The sequence below is a fragment of the Pygoscelis adeliae genome, unplaced genomic scaffold (genome assembly GCF_000699105.1).
Source record: "Pygoscelis adeliae isolate BGI_AS28 unplaced genomic scaffold, ASM69910v1 Scaffold69, whole genome shotgun sequence".
Classification (NCBI taxonomy): domain Eukaryota; kingdom Metazoa; phylum Chordata; class Aves; order Sphenisciformes; family Spheniscidae; genus Pygoscelis; species Pygoscelis adeliae.
Window position 1 is genome coordinate 1,430,270 of NW_008825619.1, and position 18,032 is coordinate 1,448,301.

Genomic DNA, 18,032 nt, shown 5'->3' on the forward strand with positions numbered 1-18,032 from the left:
GTCCCCATCCTTGGAGGTATTTAAAAGACGTGTAGATGAGGCACTTAGGGACATGGTTTAGTGGGCATGGTGGTGTTGGGTTGACGGTTGGACTCGATGATCTTAGAGGTCTTTTCCAATCTAAATGATTCTATGATTCTATTCTAGAATGTAATCTCCTACAAATGCACCTGGGCACAAAATAGAGCAACCACTATGTTTAGGAAGTGTAGGTATCTATTAGTAGTGCAACAGTCAGTTTGATGTGCAGACATTCACCCTTAGAAATTAGGACATTTGCATTTAGTTCTCTTCATTTCAATTTATTCATGAATCTCTAAATGTGGGAGTTTTAAAATATTGGCCAGGGCTCAAGTCAGCCCATTCTCATCTCCAGTATTTAATTGGAAATTAATCACTAGTTGACATAATGTTACTTTTGTATATTTTTTCCTCTCCCTGCCAGCATAAATCAAATTTTCTATGCAAAGTTACAGTTTCAAGAGAAGGAGAGGAGGATGTCAGCACTCCTCCCTCTCCTCTCCCCCTCCCTGACCCCATCATATATCAGTTTATTGTTTGGTGGCTTAGTACCATTTTGACAGAAGACATGCACAATAGTTTACCACTACTGTTGTGTACTAGATTTTCTAAGAGCATACTTACAGCGCAAAAGTCTTCAGGAAATGCAGTCACCAGTTTCTGAAATTTGGTTTCATTCATAAGGTAACAGACTAATTTCTCAGCTCTGTAGTTAAATGGGAAACCCAATGAGAGCATCAGCATCCACAGTTTAAAACTGGGGTCCTGAGAGTTGTACTCTTGAAGCTATATGGCAGTATCTGTCAAAGAACCACTCTAAAGTATTTCAATATTCAGGTTGTTTTTGGCCTGAAATTGTTAGTCTTCCAGGGAAGGGCAGGCTTTGAGGAGAGCACAGGTATAACTGAGAGTATCTCTGACTGTCCCAAAGAGTGTCGTTGAGACACAGATAGAGCTCTAGGTTGGTACAACCTATATTGTTGGTGGCTGCTCTTAATTACACAATAGTCTGATTTTGCAGTAACCTCCTTTTGTGCAATGAATTCATGTCCTTTCACTGGACTCACTCCAGTAAATCCACATCTCTTTTGTACTTGGGAGTCCAGCACTGGACCCAGTACTCCAGATGTGTCTCCCCAGGGCTGAGCAGAGTGGGACGATCACCTCCTTTGAGCTGCTGGCCACACTTTGCCTAATGCAGCCCAGGAGGCTGTTGGATGCTTTTGCTGCAAGGGCTCATTGCTGGCTCATGGGCAGGTTGGTGTCCACCAGGACCCCCACATCCCTTCTCTGCATAGCTCTTTCCAGCCACCCCTGCCCCACCCCGGCATGTACTGGTGCCTGGGGTTAAGTTACTTATACTCAGAGTAGCAGAAAGTAACAGAAAGTAGCAATAGCAGCAAAAAATATTACTACATAGCACATATATCATGTACCATGCATTATGTGGAGCATAATTTAATGTTTTTGTGTATGAAAGTGACAGCAGCATCTCTACTGACAGATAAAGGATTTCACTAAATTTATGCTTACAAAAGTGGAAGAAGATACTAAAATGGAGGACAATGCACCCAAAAAGGCTGAGTTACACAAACTTAGAGAGAAACTGTGTTCAAGAAAACATACAGAATAGTCCTAAAAGATCCTAAACAAATTGAACTTCCTAATAAGAAAATACCATCTCATACTGAACAAAGCAGTTTTCCATTTCTCTGGGAAGAGCAGGTTGTTATCTTGAAAACACTGAAATAAATGAGGTGACAAATAACAGCATGCATATTAATACCCTCAACACAGACCTCAACTGTAGCCTAAAGCATTATCAATGACAGAGCTGAAGGAAAGATTAATAGCTCTGACATCACTGGAAGAAATATGTAATCAGCCCACCATTCTCAATAAAAAATATATCGAAATATAATCAGAAGAGGATCCCGAATTTGACATTTTTACATATGAACCTACAAATCTAAATAGAAATAAAAAGTAAAAAGAATTTTGAAAATTAAATACCTAAGTCATAGGTAAAGAAAAAATAAACTCATAACCAGGCATTCTGTTTTTCTGTGATTCTGTAATCTGGCAGTGATGAAAAGATTAAAATATTTAGAAACAGAATTCAGGAGAAAATCCTTCATGAGCTATAATCTCCTGTTTTAAATCTAGTAAAAGCAAATGGACACAAATCCAGTGAAATGAATGAAACATTTTCCATGACACTATTTAAAGTGTCAACTAATAAAAGTTCTTAGGTTATGTTCAAGAATTTGTATCATAATGTGTGAAAAAGATGTTTCTATTGCCTTGCACTCTAAACCTATCCTAGTAGGGGGCACTGATGTTATATACTATAACGCATTTAAACAGAACAGTGAAAGAGGTCAGATTTGATGCCAGCTGTCTAATCTATCACAATTATCTAATTTTAAACCCTCTTGGCACAAAGTGAGGGAAAATAAATTTTCTATTTACCATTAATTTTCCCACTGAGCATAGCCTGTTGATAAAGAAAGCAAACAAAAAACAGTGTAAATGGATAATAACATGGCACCATTGATCTAGTTGTGAAGGTTAATTAATCATACACTTGCCTTCAAGAAAGTGTTATATTACAAAGAACCTTATTTCTTGCTGACTTTATCAGTCGGGTACTTTCCCCCCTCAGCACCCAGTGCCAAGGCAAAGATTTGACTTTCAAAAGCTCCTTAGAAGGTCAGCTTGAGTATGCAAAATATCTATAATTCAGTTCAAATATTTGTCATTGCATATCTGTATTATTTGTAGCACTGACCAGAATAGCAGTAGTAGGCTGGTACACATGCGTAAATTCCTTCCACAGTATAGTGCACCGGGAGGGAGTCGAAGGTCTGCTATAGGAGAATAATGACTCTCATTTCATTGGCAATAAATCAGTGAAATGTGAATTAATAATTTCTATCCATAATGCTACTCCAGAATTTTATTCTGAAGTCATGAACCAGAAAAAGCTCACAGTATATTGACTTAAGTTACTTGTAATCATGCATTGGATTTTGTTCTCTCTAAAAAGTACATTTATTAGTTAAATTAGAATGGCATGTATATTATTTCTTCACATAAGTGTTGATGAAGGATGACATATATCTTGGTAGTCTATGTATACTCATAGTGTTGCACCTCTATGCCACAGTTAAATGAAGATAGGAGAGTTTTTTTGACACTTAATTTAATCAACAGACATACAAAAAATCACACATCAGTTAAAAGACACTCAAGAATCTGGACTTAATTTAGAAATGTAATAGTGGCAAACATCCTATAACTAATGCAAACATACTGCAGGTTACACTTCCCAGACCTTATTCAGATCAGTGAAAATCATGCCACTTTTCAATAATTCTTTCTTGATCAGGATTATAAAAGTATATTTATTTAATATCAATTTGCAAACCCATTTCTTCATCCTTCCTTTATTTTAGATTTTATTTTTTCCCCATGTGTATAGCATAGGGACATGGCTTAAAAAGTTCTTTATGACACAAATCCTTTGATTTTTTTTTTTAATCTTACTCCACTGAAATGACTTGGGTGGATCGTTTGAACTAGTCTTCTACAGTCACATGCCTACAGATGCACCCAGTGACTTTCTTTGACTATATTTATCACATATTGCCTTTTGTCCCCTCTCTAGGAGAGTGTAGGCTGCCATTTTTACTTACAAGAAAAAACTTAATAATCCTTTTTATTTTTTAACAATATCCTTGCTAAAAAAACTGTTGAAAATTGCCATTTCTGTTAGTGCCGTTTCACCTTAGTGCCTTCTAATCCTTTCAGTGTGATTTAGATGTATGACACATCACCAATCTACCTAGAACATTCCTGTTCCTTCTACTGCATGGCGATAAGGAGCACTGACCCTACTAGATGGTGTTTATTCAGCTTGCAACCTCTTTCAGATTTAATAGGTAATACTTCATCTAAAAGCAAACAGCCCTTAAATGGCCTCAGATAGATCTGCAAAGTGTTTGTTGTCAGCATTGCTGCATTCCATTTCATTTATGGCCTTTTACAGTGAAAAACTGACTTCATATTCTTCTAAATGCTTGGGCAATAATGGGAGGAGAAAACAGCAAAAAGATCCTGTGACACTATAAAGTGCACTTACTAGTAAGAAATTAAAGGAGGTTTAATGCTTATTTTACGTGTCAAAATACATTTGAAATAAAGAGAGAAAAGTCAAACCACCTTATTATGTATTAACTGCATTTATTCATCATCAAATCTGGTGTAGGTCCAAACAGACTTCTTTCTCACATTAGAAATACAGAAATATGTTTACATACTCAGTAATAACCTAGGTCATGTAGCCTCTAAAATTATAACAATGGGGGAAATAAAATAGTTGTATATGTACATAAACTAATTTTCTCATCATCATTGTAAATCAGATATAACTGCAATATCTCTAATCTTGCCAATTGGCTGAAATTAGGGTGAAGCTTTTTTCTCCCCACTGTCTTATCTCTAGTGCTTTCAGATCTGAAGCTGGTTTTAACGAAGGGTAATATTTCAAACATTCTTCTGTTGTATTCTGATTAATTTTTTTCAGTATTAGTGATAATATTCTTGTCGTCTAACAGAAAAAAGTTATCAATTTTAAAAAAAAGTCTAGAAAATCATAGTAAAGCAAGAAATGTAATTTGTGGTGCAGTATTTAATTAAAGTGAATGTTAATTCATTAAATTTTGTATAAAGTTTCAGCAGTACACATGGAAGTCACTTGGAAGATCAACCACTGATTCCCTTATATTTATCTGTCTAATCTATCATACATATTACAAAAAGAGGGAGCAAACATTTTATCATGATGTATGACTCTACCTTATTAAAATACAACACAGAACATACGTCTGTATGGATATATTTAAATTTAAGACAGAAGAAAAGTGCTGAACAATGCCTGAATCTGATGTTCATGCTTCTAAGCAATGTGCAGATTAGTAGTTCTAGAGGAACTCATCATCATGAGTAATTAACTTATTTTCCAGTCTAAATTTTTATTTTAAAAATAAACTTTTTTTTTTTAATGAAATTTTATGGGATGTACAGGACAGTAAGGTGCTTCAGTTCTGCTGTCTGCATTACAGGCTGTGGTGAAGATTGCCTGCTGTATGTTGCAGTGCAACACTGCTGCCTAAAATCATAACTACCCAACTTGGCTTTACAGGCAGTAGGGTTTTACTGAGGGGTTGGAGCCTTAGAAAGGAAAAACGTGTGGAATTTGTGGGAAAAAATATGCACTCAGACACACACACATGCACACTTGCAACATCACGCGCAGTCTGAGACAACTGTTGAGCAGGTCCGAGGTCCCTCAAGGGGGCTCTGGGAGCAGATGAGGGGAGGGAGGGAGAGCTGGACCCCAGAGCTGGCAGGCAGCCCAAGGTCACACGCCCAGCTTCCACTGTCCTGCGGTGCTTCTGCAACCACAGCTCCCGTGGTGACAACTTCCCATCCCTCTTCCCTCTGTTGGAGGTCTCCTCCTATGGCGAGGTGTTTCTAGGCAGCCCCAGCCAACCTGGGCTGCCTGCAGCTCATTGCTGGACTGTTGTTTTCCTAGGCCATGGCATGGGCCTTGTGCTGCTGCTTGGTTATTTTTTCTCACTTGGCTACTACTTCTTTTCTTCGTAATTCTTGAAGCAGTCTTTTCTCAGCTCTCAAGACTGGTCTTTTCTTCAGTGACCAGCAGCTGACAATTAGTGAGTTTTTTTTCCCAACTTGTGCCCATATTTTCAAGACATGCTATTATCTCACACTTAAACTGTGTATCATAACAAGAGATACCTGGTACCAAACTTTAGCTCACACAGCCAGTTTTCTAGCAAGTTGACTGACCAAGGCTAGAGCATCACACATTTAGCGTACGTCAAAGTTAACAAAATTTTAACCGGTGGCCTGTTACTAACAATGGCAATACTGTTCTTTCTGGGTCACCATGAATCACCAGTAGATGCCGGGTGACCTTCTTTCCACTAAATGAAGAACCATGCAGAAATGCTATCTAAATATCAGTAGGGTATTTAGATATTCTGTACTAGCACAGGACTGCTGGTTTGTTAGGTAGCTCAGGTGGTTGAGAACAGAAATCCCTGCATTGCATTGCATTGTGCAGTAAAGATATATTTATAGTGATGTGAAAAGAGTATCAGATAACCACTTACAGATGCTGAGATAACTGCCTGCATGGAATCAAATAGCTATAACTTCCAATTGTGTGACAAAACCATCATTTTCCTTCAGTGAAAAAGTGAAAACTACAGTTTCTGCAGGTAGCTCTGGAATGTAATTAACGTCACTCTGTGCTGTGATCGAGCTCATTTTTGGAAGTCAGAAAAGCCATGAGTACACATAATATCATGCCTCTACTTACCCATATATCTGCTGTGAATGAGCATACAGTATACTTAAATTTCGTGAACCCAGTTATAATCATGTGTATATGTTACTCCACAACATAGTATTCCATTTCTTTTGTAATTAAAGAAGACAAGAAACTGGGTAATTGGAGAAAATTTTCATCTATATTCTTCACTATGGATAATCCCAGAAACCAATCTGAATGTCTTCCCGCACAGGTGTTTGCATTGCTTGAGATTATCACAGATAGTAAAAGCCAACAGAAAAATAAACAGGCAACCTTTCTTGTAAATTCAGGTACTATTCATACTTACACTGACTACTGACCAGTAGCCTATTTCCAGTCTTAGGAAATATTGGCTACGTAAACCATAAAAGGATACAGTACGCTGGAGTTATACCTAACTCAAGAGATTTCAGAGTTTACACACCAGGATTATGATTATGCATAAACTGTGTCTAAAAGCTTTATTCAAAACTGTATTCAAAGCTTTAACATAGCAGAATTTATAAATGAATGTGACAATAATTATTGGTTTGGAACACTTGTTTTCTTATCTCTCCCTAATATGGTATAAATTATACACTGTGAAATACCTGTTAAATTACCTTCAAGGTATAATGATAAAATGAGATTTATCATCTTGACAGTAAACTAATTTCAAATTGATTTATGGGAACTTAGCACATTATGAAATGTTTGTACTATATAACCACTTTATCAAGGCAGGCAATGAAGCTTACTTTCTAGCATTTACACCAAGACACAGGAACTGTTCATGTGATCAGAGATTAATATTTACCTTGTATACCTCATACTTTATTCACAGAATATCATTCTGATCTAGTTACTGGAGAGATGCAGCTATACTGAGAGATTTATGTCACCGTTCAGTTTACCCTTTCTTTAATATTGCCACACTGTAGCCACAAAGCCAAAGTCCAGTTCAGAACTCAGCTAAATACATCTATTTAAGGGGGAAAAAAAAAAAAAAGGTCATTTTGCAGTAGGATCTTCCCAACAGTGTCCCTGTCCACCACTGCATTCTTCACTTCCTCTGCGTCCTTAGCACAGCAGATGTAGCTGCCTCCAGCGGGACTGAGTTAGCTACTGATGGAAAAATGACCTTCATTGTTCAAGCTTTCCACCTGCTTTTCTGTACCTAACTCATCACCCCTGCTATCGACATCTCTTTCCTTCTAAAATATGGTCAGAAGAGATGAGCAGCATTAACACACTAGGGTTCCTGAGATTTTAAGATGAATGTCACCAAATCTTTGTAGATTGGCCTCTAGAGAACTAGGGAGTAATCTGCAGACTGCAGTAGGGCTATTCAGATGTGATGTAGTGAAATGTACTGAAGGTGTAAATCCTTAATATGCTTTCATTCCTGATGCCGATACTGAATTAATTGCATATTCACTTACTGTAAGTGATTTTATATATATTATAGTATTTTACATATAGTATGCTTCTGTTAAATGTGCTGTCAGCATTCATTATGGACCTAGAGTAGTGACCAAATCAAATATCAAGTTCATTTTGAATTTTGGGTACTCCAAAGAAGAAATTATTGACAGGCATGATGCTCTTTTTCTTTCTTTTTTTTTTTTTCTTTTTTTTCTTTTTTTCTTTTTTTCTTTTTTTTTTTTAGTCTTGTGCTTCTTTACTCTGAAGGTGAAATTGCAATATTCAACAGGTTGGTTAATTAATTAGTACTAGTCAGTATTAGTCAGCTCACTGCTGACTAATAACAGCTTGTTTACTTAAAGTATTAATTAAACTGAAAGCAAATTACTGATTTATCTTGTTGAAATAGTTGTTTGTGGCACAAGTCAAGCCTTGGCCATAGAAAATTGTCACTTTATAAGAAAAAAGAAAGCTGTATTTTTCAACAAGTTTCAGTGATAATTTTCATTAAGGGCTAACATTTGTCCCAATGAATTATGCTGTCATTAGCTATGTTTTGCATTAGCCACATGCTTTTCTTCTTTCCCTGCCAAATTGCAATATCGTTTTCTTTCTTGTCTTTGTCTACTGTGAAATAAAAGAATCATGTATAACACCATTTATTTATGTTTATATACATATATGTGTAGTATATTTGCCTAGAAAAGTACCTTTTTTCTTCTGTAAATACTCAGATTTTGGGCTTTTATTTATAAGGAATCTTCGATTCATCTTAGGGCTTTATCATTTATTACAAGAGAGCAATGAATTTAAGTGCCTCTGTCATACTTTGGTCTGTCTACCATACTAAGGTTTTTTCGCAAAGGGCTTTTGTCATAGTTGCTGGCAAGAGTTCCATGTCACTTTATATCTAAGTGTGTTTTGTAACAATATTTTAGCTCAATGTAGAGCTGACTACATATGGTGATTTGTTTGAGATTTTACTGTGTTAATGTGTTATAAACTGAAGTCTTATAACATCATATTGAAGAAGAAAAGCATATTCAATAAATAACAGTACAAAATATGTTCATAAAAATGGCCAACACAATATGAAAGCAGATATATACCTTCCAGGCCTGCTTTCCAACCTTTCTAAACACTAAAAATCAATGATAGCATTCCCCAACTGTTCAACAGACCATATCCCGTTCAATAGTGTTATTAACAAGGAACTAGGAAAAGAAGAATCAACTCTGAGTCACCAGCAGAACATAAATGATTCAAGTATACAAAAGTATTCAAATTAGAGAGAAACTATCTTCCAGACTGTAAAGAAATAGTTCATGAAATTACTGTCCAGTAATAAGGAAGTGTGGTGTGGCTGGAGAAATAAGATAAGTGCTGTATTAACAAATTAAATAAAAAAAAGTTACATGCGGATTCATTGGTTTAAAGCTTTTCACGGCTCTTGTCCAGCCTATACATTAGTGTTTGTCTTCCGTACAAATCTGGTTATGGTGTGCACAACACGTAAAAAAAGGAGATATTAATTTTCACCTGTGATAGAAGCAGAGCACAAGTGGGGAATTTACCTGAACCAAAAATATTGTCACAGTATTCCTGAGTGTGGTGTGGAGGCATAGATGAGAAATCAGCTCATTTTGATATTTTATATTTAAGAAAAACTGAAGAAGATAAGTAGAAATTATGATAACTGGAAATTAAGGTTAGATTGTGCTATATTAAACAAGCTTCTTTCTTTGGAAGCAAAAATTGAGTCTCGTTATTTTATCAGCAAAAGGAAAAGAGTGGACCTGATTGATCTTCAATAAAGTGTTTAGTGTAGTGCTATCATTAGTCAGGGAAGTTCTGGAGGAAAATAAAAATTAGCATATGAATTGTAAAATGGAGGTTTTATTTGTTTTAAGTTAGACTTGTAACTTTAGTGAAAGGACAGTAGTAGACAAAAGTTTTAATAAAAAATAAGAATTTTTAAATCCTATCTTGTGATTAAGCAATAAGTAATAATAATACAGCATAATATAATAACAGTTAGCAATATAGTAACAGGTAACACAATATAGTAGCATTAATAAAAATGAATGCAATAGGCATTATGAATATATATATAAAAAGGAAAGGGAAAGAATGTGTGGTGATTCTTTTGCTACACATGGATTCTTTTGCTACCCTCCAGAGAGCAAGCAGTACCAGGCAACTAGCAGTAATGTGCGATTTGAATTCACAAAGCACAAAGACTATATAATAAGTCAGAGGAGACGTCTGAGAAAATAAATACTGTGATCTTTTGATGAAACACAGTTCTCACCCTTGTTAAGGCACCTATTTTTCTGAGAAGTATGCTAGGAACCTTTTAAAAGTTAGAAGCATAAACTCTTGTTTTATGTTGTCTCATGAAGATACAAAGAATATGTTGTTTGTTTGTTTTGGGTTTTTTTAAATGTTATTAACAAACTATTTCACATATAAATTTTGAAAATTGCCTAATACTAATCACAACAGCAAGTATTACACTTTGGGGACATATTTCCCTCAAGTGCTACATCAATCAAAAGATGACAGTCATGATTAATTGTTAACATTGTATAGTCCCATCACGGTGAATCATATCCAGCTTTTCTTTGATACTCCTACTTTCTCTTAATCAAACCTGAAAATAGTAGGAAAGATTTTGTGACAGATTGCAAGTTTTGGTGAACTTCAAAGGCAATCATATGTTAAAAGGCAAGACTGTTGAGGAAAGGTTTTTGATGTGGTAGCTTTGGGGGATTAAAAGACAGTACCCTATACAAGGAGGATAAAGGATATATTTATATATGCGTAGTTGCATGAGTAAGAGTGAAAGAAGGAATTAACTTTCAGTCAGTCAAGTTGTCTTTGTTAAAAAGCCACTAGAAGAAGAATGAGTACAATAAAGTATGAACTATTGGGTTTTGCATTTGTATTGGTTTCCTGGTCCTGGGACAAAGTATTGATGCATGGGACAGTTAAAAAAAAAAACCAAGAGAAATAAATGTAATTCAACATCTTCCTAGGTGGTTTGAATGAGATAAGAATCAGACCTGCCAACTGGTTATGCAAATTTAGTGGGTATTTTTTAAAAGCACAGAATCTACCAATCCATATACAATTGCATTCTTTATTTTTAAGGAAAACTAACCCTTTTTACCAACATGCAGCAAATAGTTGGGCCACTACTTATTTAGATCAGTAGTACATGTAAAAAAGTAGAATTGACCATCATAGTGGTAGAAGGCACAAGATCTTGGAACCACAGAGGGACTGAGATCCGAAAGACGGCATATGTAGGATGAGACATCTGAAGTGCCCTGAAAAAGCTCTGCCTAACTACTCATCAGCTAGAAGTCTACAGGCACTTTTTTTTTTTTTGCCAGTAAAATTAACTAAAAGTAAGATTTTGCTGAAAATTCAGAAACCTAGTTTTAAGAGTCCTTAATATACATACCTACATGTGGAAGAGATCTCTTATCTCCCATAACACTAAATGAAAATTTTGGCAGTACAACTACAAGAGTCCAAAGATATTCAGATGACGAAGTAGAGGTGCCTACTTTGGAATAAGCTGGCTAGCTCTCTAATCCCACTGACTCTGTTGACTGGAGCCCATTATTGTAGCCTAGATGTCAAGTTCACTTGTAGACAACTGAATTTAGGTGTCCAGCTATAAAGCTGAAGCCTACCTTTGCTGATAAACCCATGTTTTTGCAAAGGCTAGAGGACCTGCAGTAACAAATGTTTTGAAGAGTTCAGTGTCTGTTTCCTACTTTAAAACCATTGATAATCTGCATGTTAAATGTCCTATTTCATTCATTATTAAAGGCTGTACAAGCGCTGGGAGACTGTCATGTCCCTGAGGGCACCAACAGCCCTGAATGTTCTTGCCCAGCTTCCTGGGGCTGCCCCACCCTGCCCACAGCCCAGGACCCCATGTCAGCCCCCTGGGGCTGCCAGGCCCTGCCCCAGCAATGCCACAGCAAGGCTGGTATCCAGCTCCCCACAGCCCTGCCCTTCTGTATATAGAATTCAGCTGTGTATAAATTTCCCCCCTTAATATGAGGTGTAGTAATATTCAGTATTCTCATGCCTAACCCATTTATAGAGCTCTACCAGAACATCTCCCCCACCTGTCTGACATCTCAGGATGTCAAAATCTCTCAGGAGACAGATGCTACTTTCTTAATATGGAGAAGGAATCTCTTTTCTGTGAACTTTACATGGCTTGAGGGAAAAGACATGCAAAAATTCCATTGCTCAGCAATGACAGGTTATGTCAAATTTGTTAATAAGCAGAACTTCAAAACTTTATAGAACTCATTTTTATTATTTTTATCTGAAAGAAAAAAAAAATTAGGCCCTGGTAATCTTTACTTATAAAGCTGTTTACTAAAAGAGTATCTTGTTCTAAAGTAAAATTTGGATCAAGTTAAAGTTGCATTAAAAATTTTAACATTCATGTGGTTTTTAGACTTGGACATTATCATAAAGTCTGCTGCTGCATGAGCGTAAAATGTATCACTTACTGCGTTATGCCAAATTCATTAAAACATTTATGATGAACATATCCAGAAAATAGTGCTTACTCAACATACTATATTTTAACTATATAATAAGGATGAACATATCAAAATAAGATATATGTATTCACAACTCATTTATATTCTTAACTGAAAGAATAACAAAAGGATTTTCTCATAATACAGTTTAACTGAATTTAATGACAGATTTTAGAACTGAAGCTTTAGATAAAAATAATGTATAATATTATGACAGAAATTAGCATAACAATGCATTCATGACAAAATGTTGCAAAAATACTGATACAAATTCAGTATTTTTTATAGATACTTGTTATCATTTTCCTTCTTTATTTGCACACATCCAGGATAGGAAAAGTGTCATGATATGTTGTTTGAAAGGTAATTATTAAATGATATTAGAATAATTCCTCCATTTATAAACCTTATTGTAAAGGAGATATGCAGCATGAAGTCTGGCATAATGTATTAATTCTTTATATATGTGTATATATAGTATATATAATTTAAATTTAAATATCTATTTTTTCTTTAGATAACACAGTCTACAAATTGCACAATTATTTTACTATTCAGAACTGATTTCAGATCACAGTCTGTAATGAAGGTGATATAAATGGAGATACAGAACATTAGCTATGAATATGTTACAACATAACACAATACTACTGAAACCAATGAAGAACTCGCATAGAGGAAAGACTAGTCCTTGAGAAAGCAATAAAAGTACTTTTGTAAGTATGACTGAAAATAAAGAAATAGCCAATATGTTGAAAGAACATACTGACAGATATATAAATAAGGTAGAAGCAGTAGTTTAAAAATCATATATAGGAGAGGTAAGATGTTCCTGTTTCCAATAAATTCAGTGGTTACAAATATGTTACCATATATTCATATATTTTTAGTCAATAAAATGATACACAACGAAGTCTACTGTGTGTACAAACTACAAGTGAAGCTGGAAAAAGCCCAGGAAACATATTTTATCTATTTATGTTTTCTTTTTTTTTACAAATCCTTCTAAATTAATGAGTTTTTAAAGGTTTAGTATTAATTTTCTTTATTATTTTAATTAGTAATTATTAAAATTATTTCTGTTGGTGTAATATATTATGATACAAATCACCTGCACAAAAGTGGCTGTTGTGAAAATGCAGTTTTGGATGGAAAATCTGTTTGTGTTTTCATAACTATGTATTTACACTATCAATGTATTGTACGAAGATAAAGCACATGTAAAGCCTAACACAAAGTGAAAGTTATGTACTGCTCAATTTTTCTTTTTTTTTCTTTAAGTAGCATACTGAAGTACTTAAAAAGAGTATATAAATATATAAAGTATATAAATATATGAAGTATATTATTACGTAAACTATGTTACTCCAGGTGATGAACAAAACACAGAAAATAACCTGAGAAATATACATTATCAGGAAGTATATAATTAGCAGTAAAACTAGCCAGCAACTTGAAGTCAGAAAAAAGTACTGAAAAAGTAGTTTATCCCATCGGAGTATTCCCTCCTGAAGGGTAATTTGGCAATAGAGGGGTAGAGAAGTTGATTTGAAAAAGAAATTATCTAAAATACTCATTTTCCTGAATGTGCATAGGTATTCATGATTTTTTGCATTGCTTGCATATTCTCTGGAATATGGGAAAGCGATATTAGATTAGATGAGATTTTCACTTTGTCTGGATTGAGAGTCAATATTCTTGTATTGAAAAGGAGATGGAAGACCCTTAAGGTATTGCATGTGATTTTGGTCTGAGTACGGTTCCTACCTGTATGATTTTAAAGGATTTATACTCATATCATGTTGGTGCAATAACACTACAGTAGTATCTTCTTGTCCTGAGAACTTGCAATTATAGCCAATCTCATTAATGAGTAAATTATACATGACTGGCCCTATGAATTCCTCTATTATATGTCACAGTAAACATTTTTAACAATTTATTTGCTCTTTAGTAATATGCCACACAAACTTTCTTTACATGCACTCTGGAAATACACTTAGTCCTAGAAAAACCAAGTAGTACACATTGTATGCAGCATTAATGGTTTTTATAGTCTCCCAATTACACAGTTTAGAAGTCGAACAAAGAGGGAAACCTGGCAAGAGTTGTAAAAGAGTACACGGAGAACCGGATGTGCAGGTAAGTGTGCTCTCTGAGATATAACTGAAATCTATTGTACAGTGGCTTTTTTCAGTTAAGCCTGTGACTGTGGAGTGGTCTGTTTTCCTGAGCTCACCTGACAATCTCCAAAGATTCTTGCTTTCTGTGTATTGATTTTTCAATGGAATTGTCATTTCAATTGATGAATTCATGAGACATGAAGTAAAGATGTTCTCCCTGTTTACCTAAGGTGACTCCTGCCAAAGCAGCAATGTCCTCTGCAAAGAGTCAAGAGCTGTGCAGTAAATAAAGAATGGCATTACAGAAAGAAAACAGAGAAAGCAGGCTTCCTAGCTAAAGCATCTTGAAACAATATCCAAAAAGGAGGAGAAAGAAAGGAATAGTCCTTTCTTTCTTTTAATTTTGTTTCTGTCTTCCATTGCATCTCGGTCATTGTATATGTATATTCCTAGGTCTCCTTCTTGGCAGTGATATTAGATTTCTAACAGAAATCTAGGAGTATAATACAGACCACTGATGTGGTCCTACACAGACAACACCATCTATCTTCTGTATTTGCCTATGTTCAATTCCTATTTTGATAAAAAGAAGAAAGGCAGAGTTATTAAAGCTGAAAAACTTTGCAGAACAAAAGAACAAATAATGGCTTTGCTTTTTGAGGTAGCGCTTGTGTAAGGATTAAGATGAAATAGGCATAGAGAACATAATAAATATTATTTTCCAATAATGAACCCACTGCAGATCATGGGCACAAATTGACTGTCTCCAGCTGGTTTCCATTCTGTGTGATAGGTGTCTCCCTTTCCCCTGTAACAGAGAGCTCTCTGAAAAAAAGACAGCCTATGGTACATAACCTTGCCAAAATCAGAGCCTAGGTTATGGACCAGTCAGAGCAATGCAAAGGATTGGAAAGTGTTTGGTTTTCAGAGACTAATGCACAGCTTTGGGTGAAAAATAGGTAGCTGACTGGTTGGTTAAGTAACCCATTCTGAACTGGCATTAGAGTCATCCCTGCTGAAAACACTAACAGAAAAATTAATTACCTATGGAGAGTGTTACTGCATTTTGTTTAATGCCCACACCAGCAACTAGGAACTGGTAAACTGCGATGATCTGAAGCATTGTCTTTTGCTGCTGTCTATGTTGTTCAAGGCCCAGCAGATGGAAAGTTGAAACTGAGACAGTTCAATTGAAGTTGGGAGGTTATTAACAAGTATGATAAATTAAACAGTATAAATTAAATGGTTCTGGGTTCCACGACAATATTTCCTGTAGAATTCACCACATTATTGCCCTGTCATATAATACAAGGGTTCTGGGGTTTTCCAATTTTATTCCTGTTAGGTACTAGAGATGGTATTGGTTGGATGTTTGCCTTGGTGATACCTGAGGTCACATGTCTTTTCTTTTTTACAGCTGTCTATATTTAGTGAACTGTAACTGTGATTGTATATGATTTTGTTGATTTCCAAGTCTGTATACTTCATTGCATATTCATGGATTCCTGTGTGACCATTTAATGCAGAATATTAAAAAAACATTCAGAGCAGGGATCAAGATCCATAGCACTCTCCCATTAGCGCTTGTAGAAGGTGCCTTTATTGGTGAGATATAGTTGTACGTGACCTCTCATTCACTGTTTTATCCCAGGCATTTTCTTATGCATTTTTTCATTTAGTGATTCATGATCAACAGCAGAGTTAAAAAAGTCTGGATCTAGTCTAGTTCTTTCATAGACTTCACTGAGATATGAATAAAACCCTCTATAATTAAAAGAAAACATGCTTTCTAATTTTTAAGCAACGCCGTATAATTTCACTGAATTGATAATCTCCTTTTCCTCCACAAGCTCTAACTGAAATGAACCTGACCCTTTGTCTTGTATTGCATTCAATGATCTCTACACATACTGGATGTAGTCCAATTCAAACACAATTAAAGGATTAAAATAGATATTTGTTTGAAGATTTAAACATATGTGAATTATGACAAAGCTTAAACAGATCTTCTGATCATACTGGAAGCCAATACCTAAATGCTGAGCATGCTTTAAGGTTCAAAATGAGCCTCAGTTGGCTGACTGATTTTAAGGATTAGGTAAAACTTGGTCTACAGAAGCATTCTATAAAATACTCTGAAGGACCAAGATTAAGATTTGTGCTGTCTAACGTTAGACACTAGAATGTGTCCAATTATCTAAGTTAGTAGTTTTCAGTCTTTTTGTTATAATCAAAGATAATAAATAGGCACTGTCAAGGCCTTTTAGAAGTACCTGGCTGATCTGAGATTTGCACTTTAAGATGAGACCAGCTGAATGCTAGAAATGTCTGCTTCTTTCCACCAGCATTGCAGATATCAGATGATTATCATGCTTAAAATTGGCTTAATCTGGTATTTAAGTGGCCTATCAGCCTTTCTACTTGTAAGTTCCCACAGTTTTCCACTATTTTCACTAACAAGAACAAATATTAACTGTTAGCTTGCAAATTTTGAATATACAGATAGGAAAATTACTGAAATAAACTTTGACTCTGTTGAGAACAGGTTTCTCAGGCTGTGGACCCTCTGGCCCTGGGGGTTTTTAGAACTCAGCCACACAAAACCTTCAGCAACTTGAGTTGAGCTTTGAAATTAATCCTGGTTTGAGCAGGATGTTGGATTAGGTGTCCTTCAAAGATCCCTCGGACCAAAGTCTTTCTGTGGTTGTAAGAATAGTAATGTCTGCTCTAGTAAAAAGATCCCATGGGTGTTTGATTAATAAAGAGGAAAAAAAGTCTGAAATAGAAGATATGCCTTTTGCTGCATAATTATTTTTCATAAAGCAGAATATTTATGTAACTTTTCTTCAGTCTCCTTAATGCCCAAAACATTCTATTGTCAGTGAAACAAAAAACTGATAAAATTATGATTTTAGGTATAGAATGTGGCATAGAATGAGATTAGATATATGCTAATTAAGTCAGTTATGTTTAAAGGTTTTCTACAGTGTATTGAATATAATTTGAAAAGGAAACTTCCGGTCTTTGTTCTTTTCTGTGAGCCCTCATGAAAAGAAGAAAGGTTTTTCATGTAGGTTTTTATTCTTTTAGTGGGGGCAGAAGGGGAAGGATTTGGTTGCAGATTGTAGGATTGGTGAAATTTCCATATTTGATAATGTAGTATTAAAAATTCTAGATATTGTATATTAAAAAGTGTTTTCTTCTTAATCTTTGAAAAAAATTTGCCAATGAATATTTAATGTTCTGTTATATTTCTGAAACATTAAGATGCCAATCATAATAAAAAATTCTATTTCTTTTGACAGATTGTAACTATTTAAAACCATCAAATAAATAATTTTCAGTTGCATTTCCAAAATTTTGACATCTTGCTTCCGATTTTTTCTTTTTTCTTTTTTTTTTTCAGAAAGCATTGCAATTTTTTAAATGGATAATGTTATTTAATATTTTAACCCTGTTTAAGAGAGTAGCAAATTGTATTGCAATGATAAGAAGCTGCAGTTT